Raw genomic sequence first — 6,880 nt, forward strand, 5'->3', positions numbered from 1 at the left:
TCGAGCGTTCGCGGCCGGGGACACCCAAAGCCCCATCGCCTCAGGGGCCGGACCCGGCCCCTGCTCGGCGTCCCGCCACAATCGCTCGCACGCCCGAGCAGCATCTCCTTCTCCCCCACCGGAGGGAGGAAAGAGCGCGCGGGCGCCCGCTCGCCTAACACTCCCCGCGCCACTCAGCGCTGGGGACGACAACGCGACCCGCTCCCCCCCGGAGAGGGGACGGGCAACGCTGCCGGGCTCACCGCCTCGATCCCCCGAACGAAGCAACACCGTTCTTCCCTTCAGGCACTCGCCTCGGAAACCCCCGCAGACGGGGCGAGACCGACAGCGAGGCGGCGGCCGGCCGCGGCAGCGGCACCGGGACCGGGAACAGCACACACCGGCTCAGCCTCAGGCACCTCAGGAAACGACCCGGAGCGCCCCAGGAGCACCGAAGCAGAGGCGCGCCGTCGCGCCGAGGGAGCACGGCGGCAGCCCTCCCCGACGCGGGGAGGGCCACACACACGGCCCTTGGCCGCCCAGAGCGGGCGGCGGGCGGGAAGCACCCGCTACGTCAAAGGACCCCGGGAGCGAGGTCGAGGCCGGATTCCGCACCCCCGCCCTTCCCCGCACCGCGAACGGGCGGGGAGGCAAGGCGAGGGGCCCGCGGGCAGGACGAGAAGAGCTGGCCCATTCGCCATGAATGTCCGTCCCTCGCCTGGCGCGGCTTTGGTCCAGCCCAGGAGAGCGCAAAGTCACCACATCGATCAGCAGAGTGGGCGGGAGAGACCCGGGGAGCAGGGGGAGACCCGGCGAGGACCGCTTCTAAGAGGAGCCTGATACGGCCTCGCCGGCCCCACACCCCAGGGAGAGCGGCCGACGACACGGAACGGGGAACGCCTGACACGCGGCTCGGAGCCATGGAAGCTAGCGTCGTCACACCGCCCTCGGCGCCCGCAGCGGGGAGCGCACGGGCGGTAAAGGACCACCCGCCACCTCCCCCACCGCCCTTCCGGCGCCAGGAGACCGGCCGGCCGGAGGTGGCACCACCGCGAGGGCGCTCCAGGTGCACCGAAGAGCCGTCGCACGCAGGCCCAAGGCAGGCGGCTCAAGAGGGAACGGGTCCGGGCCACCCCATCAGCCCAGAGCCCCGCACGCACCCGGAGGCCCAAGCTCCCTCCCTCCCTCTGGCGGCACACGCCAGAGGACACCGTGTCAGCACCTACCCGATGGCAGAAAACGGCCAACTCGGGCCAAAACAACCGCGACCGGGGCAACGGGGAACAGTTCACTCACCACTGCCGCCTTCCCCGAAGAGAGTCACGGTCGGCGGACCGCGAAATCGAGCCCATCACCGAGATCCAGAGCCCCTAGGGACAACTGGTCGACCCTCGTTGACGAAGGCGCAAGCAAGAGGCGGGGACCACCATCCCCAACGAGCAGGATCGGGGGGCGGCCGGGGAACACGCTAAGACCCACCACCGAAGGACGCCGCGCACAGCCATCGGGACAAGCCCCGGGCAGCGGCCCCCAAAGAGGGAACGCGGCAAGGCCGGGCCAGCACACCCCTCCGGCCCGCCCGGCGCAGCTCCGCGGCCAAAACCCACGAGAGAGAGGGAGAGGAAGCGGGAGAAAAAGAAGACAGAAGTCCCGGCGGCCGACCCAGACCGGGCAAAGCGAAGCCCGCGCCACCGAAGGAACCGCTCAAGACCGCCACCCGAGGCGCCCGCGGCCCGGACCGAGCAGGGAGAGAAGACAACCGACACACACACACACTAAGCCCGCCGGTCCAATATCCCGCCAACGGGCCACAACGGCCCAGCCCAGCGCGACCGAGACAGTTCCGCCGGCGCCGCCCAGCTCCTGGAACTCCGTCTCGGCCACCGCCGCCGAATATCACGCCTTGGCGACTTCCGATGAGAAGACGCTCCCATAAAAGCGGCCACCAGGGGGAGCTCGACAACCGTCAACCAAATCCGGAGGAAGGGACGCGGAACCTCGGTCGGCGTCAGCGGGATCCGCTCCGCAGGGGTCGTAGAAAGTCACCCGGACACGTCCCACCAGTCGGGTCGCCCCGCCAGGGCCCCCCACACACACACACAGCGGCGGGCGCGAGACGCAGGCAGGTCGGCCCAGCACCCCTAGAGAACCCGGCGGGGGACACGGGCGGTGTGGGACTTCAAAACCGAAACCACCACGGTGAAGCCACTGTTAAGACAGGCAGATTGCTAGGCCACGGTCGGATCCATCCAGAGAATGGAGGAATGGACACAAACGTGTAAAAACCCGTTGAAATCGGCTGCTTGGGAATTTGATCTGCTGGTCTTTGGGCTTGGGGTTCCCGCCTGTTTCCGTACCCCCCCCAAAAAAAAAAAAATGGGAAGATGAACAGCCTCTGAGAATCCTCCCTCCTCTCTGTCTGTGGTTCAGTGGCAGAGGGCCGGCCTAGCACATAGGAGGCGCTGGGTTTGAGCCTTAGCGCGGCATACAAAAAGGAACAAGTCGAAAGAAGGCGTGCTGTCCACCTACAACTACTCCAAAAATGAAAAAAAAGAATACTGATCATGATAGGAAAAAGGATTTTTCCTTGTGGAGTTCTATTTTGTCTGTCTGGCCGCATTATCTTTTTTTTTTTGTCTGTTTGTTTGTTTGTTTGTTTTGTTTTGTTTTAAGAAAGAGTGAGAGAGAACTTTGATATTTACTTTTTAGTTTTCGGCGGACGGACACAACATCTTTGTTTGTATGTGGTGCTGAGGGACGAATCCCGGCCGCACGCATGCCAGGCGAGCGCGCTGCTGCTTGAGCCACATCCCCAGCCCCTTTTTAAACTTTTACTTATTTTTCTTTTTTAAAGACCGGGGGGGGGGGGGGGAGAGAGAGAGAGAGAGAGAGAGAGAGAGAGAGAGAGAGAGAGAGAATATTTTGAATATTTTTTATGTTTGTTTTTCAGTATTCAGTGAACACAACATGTTTATTTTATGTGGTGCTGAGGCTGGAACCCAGCAGGACAGAGGAGCGCGTTACCACTTGAGCCACATCTCCAGCCCATGAATTCTTATTTGTATTTGTGTCTTTATTTATCTTTTTTTTTTGGGGGGGGGGTGCTGTTTCTGTTGCTGCTGCTGTTGTTGTTTTCCCTAAGAAATGAGCATATTCTTGAATGGCAAGTCATTTTCCATTGGGTCACAGAGCCAAATTTTACCTTTAGGCACTTGGTAATCAGAAGCTGTAACAGGGCTCTAAGAGCGGCTGCCTCGGCTACAAAGTGTGGGCCCTTGCCCCAGAGCGAAACAACAACAACAACAACAACAACAACAACAACAACGGGGGTGGGGGGGGACAGAAAGCAAAAAGAAAAAAAAAAAAGAATCGAACAAAAAATCCAATCAATCCATGGGCCAAGGACCTGAACAGATACTTCTCAGAATTGGATTAAGACGCTCCTATAAAAGCGGCCACCAGGGGGAGCTCGAAAACCGTCAACCAAATCAGGCTGAAGGGACGCGGAACCTCAGTCGGTCGGTGTCAGCGGGATCTGCTCCGCAGGGGTCGTAGAAAGTCACCCGGGCACGTGCCACCAGCCGCCGCCTCTCCCCCTCCCCCAGGGTCCCCCGCAGCAGCGGGAGGCGCCGGCAGTCTGCCCAGCACCCCTAGAGAATCCGGCGGGGGACACGGGGCGCTGTGGGAGTTCAAAACCGAAACCACCACGGTGAAGCCACAATTAGACAGGCAGACTGATAGGCCACGGTTGGATCCATCCAGACGATGTAGGAATTGACAGAAACATGTAAAAATCAGTTTGAAATCGGTTGCTTGGGAATTTGATCTGCTGGTCTTTGGGCTTTGTGTTTCCTCCTTTTTCTGTACAAAAAAAAAAAAAATTGGAAGATGACCAGCCTCTGAGAATCCTTTCTTGTCTAGGGGCTGTCTATGTCTTTGGGTCAGTGGCAGAGGGCCGGCCTAGCACAGAGTCTGAGCCTTAGCACGCCATACAAAAAGGAACAAATCGAAAGAAGGTGTGCTGTCCACCGACAACATACTAGGAAACAGGAGAAAAAAAAAAAAAAAGAATACTAATCCTAATAGGAAAAAGGATGCTTCCTTGTGGAGTTCTATTTTGTCTGTTTGGCCATTTTATCTTTTTTTTTTTTTTTTTTAATCTATCAATATCACAGAGCCAAATTTTACATTTAGGTACTTAGTAATCAGAAGCTGTAACAGGGCTCTAAGAGAGGCTGCCTTGGCTAAAAAGCATGGTCTGTTGCCCTAGACTGAAACACCACATGTTCTGGGATAAATAAAGCTGGATAAATAAAGCTTGCCATCTCTACCTTCATTTTTATCTGTGTGCACATATTACGCACTGTTTCATCTAAGACGTAGCAGGGCAACAATATCTGTCAGCCCTAAATGGACCCAACCCCTGCCCTCCCCAGCCACACAGGAGACCACAGTCTGAGCAAGAGCACTTCACGGTGTTGTCATTCTGGTGTTGTGGCTCAGTGGTACAGCACTTACCAAGTACGCATGAGGCACAGGGTTCAATCCCAGCACCACATTAAAATCATCATCATCATCATCATCACCTAAATAGACAAAATAAACTTATTTATTTATTTATTTATCTATCTATCTATCTATCTATCTATCTATTTATTTATTTATTTATCTGTTTGTTTATTTATTGGAGGAGGCCTGTAAACAGGGATTGAACTCAGGGGCACTCACTGACTACTGAGCCACATCCCCTAGCCCTACCTATCTAGTATGTTACTTAGAGACAGGGTCTCACTGAGTTGCTTAGTGTCTCACTTTTGCTGAGGGTGGCTTTAAACTCTGGATCCTCCTGCCTCAGCTGAGAGAGAGAGAGAGAGAGAGAGAGAGAGAGAGAGAGAGAGAGAGACAAGCATCTGGGATGACAGGCATAGGCCACTGTACTCAGTCACTTATTTATTTTCAGTACGACTTCAAGGTACACACAAGACAATCACTGCCAGGCGTAGGAGGAACATAGCACATTGATAAACAGTCAGATCTTTGAGGAAGCATTAAACAATCTTAAGGTAGTGTGCAAGTCATTCAATAACCTCAGAATACCTACATGAGGGTTGGGATTGTAGCTCAGTGGTAGAGCGCTTGCCTTGCATTCCTGAGGCCCTGGGCTCAATCCTCAGCACCACATAGAAATAAATAAATAAAGATAAAGACATTGTGTCCATCTACAGCTTAAAAAAAAAAAAATGTTTAGAAAAAAATAAATAGATACCTATATGAAAACCAGAGAGAATTAAAAGAAAAGATGGATAAATCAATTATGGCAAAGAGACGAGAACACTCATCCCTTAGCAGCTGATGACATAGGCCATAAATAAATAATCAGTAACCAAGGACAGCAGAAGCACATCACGAACAACCCACACCTAATGGTCATGTTCAGAACACTGCAAGGCCACCACTACACAGCAGACCTTCTTCCTTTTCTTTTAATATTTATTTTTATGTGGTACTGAGGATCGAACCCAGGGCCTCACACACGCAAGGCAAGTGCTTTACCACTGAGCCACAACCCCAGCCCCAGCAGACCTTCTTTTAAAGTGAATACGGAATGTTTACCAGAGTTGACCATAGAATGGAACATAAACCCAATCTCGACAAAGTCTAAAACATGAAATCACACCACAACTCTTCTCTGAACACCACAAAAGTAATCTGGAGGTCAGGCATGTTGGCCACTGCCAGGATTCATTTCAGGCAGACTGATAGGCCACGGTTGGATCCATCCAGACAATGTAGGAATTGACAGAAACATGTAAAAATCAGTTTGCATCTTTCACAAACTCTTGAGAGGGGCAGGTCAGGGGTCAAGGTGAGATTGAAATACCCCCAACAAAGTGTCAACTTTATCAAACCAGTAGCCTAGATAAAGCAGGTACTTGTACTATTCCTTCTCTGTGCCATTTTGTTCTTTTTTTTTTTTTTTTTTTTTTTTGGGGGGGGGTGGTTCCAGCCACTTTGGGTTCCTACCAGTTTGTCTGCAAGGGAAAATTTGTTTTCTGCCAGGCTGGGGTGCCAGTTATCAGGGCGGGGAAGTAAGATTCTTACACTAAACCGGGCTTGCTTGGGGCAGGTCTCAGTTCTAATTTACATAACAACAGGCAGTGCAAAGTCTCTCCCACTGCCCCTGAAGGAAGAAAAATATGGCCTCTCCAGGCTGTTCACAATTCCCAGCCTGTTTCAGATTCCAGTATGGTTTCCCGTATCTGTTTTAAGGGTCAGTTTGTCTCTCTAACTCTGCATTTATGGTTTAAAACTAAACTAAGAGGTTAATTTGGATATCACTTGTTTCAGAGCATTTGTTCAATGTGTCCACCAGCATTTAATTTCTCTCTCCTGATGTTCCTTAATAACCTGATTGCTTTGGCCTCCTTCTCCTGGATCATGTGTAACTTGTCGTCCCCCCCCCCCACACACACACACACCCTTTGGTATAAAAAGAAACCTAGGAGGAGATTGATCCTAAAGAAAAGGGGTGCTCCACTAAGTGAGAAACTGAAAGTCAAGTGATTTAAAAAGAGTTTGGTGTGGAGAAAGAGAGGGAAATGTGTGTGTGTGTGTGTGTGTGTGTGTGTGTGTGTGTGTGTGTTATAGAGAGAGAAGGAGAGAGTCTCCTGTACTTCAGGGTTTTTGTTTGTCTGTCTGTCTGTCTGTCTGTTTGTTTGTTGTCTAATAATTACAGTGTTTGAATTGGAAGCTCTGCCCTGGCTAATTCTTTCCAATTCTTACAAAGTAGTAACTGTGGTTATGTTCATTTCTGTTAATGATTCATTCTTCCTGCTTTTTAAATTCATTGATCACCCAGAACTTTTTTGTTTGGGGCAGGAGGGGTCCAAGTGCTTGAGAG

The sequence above is a fragment of the Urocitellus parryii genome, unplaced genomic scaffold (genome assembly GCF_045843805.1).
Source record: "Urocitellus parryii isolate mUroPar1 unplaced genomic scaffold, mUroPar1.hap1 Scaffold_420, whole genome shotgun sequence".
NCBI classification, from domain to species: domain Eukaryota; kingdom Metazoa; phylum Chordata; class Mammalia; order Rodentia; family Sciuridae; genus Urocitellus; species Urocitellus parryii.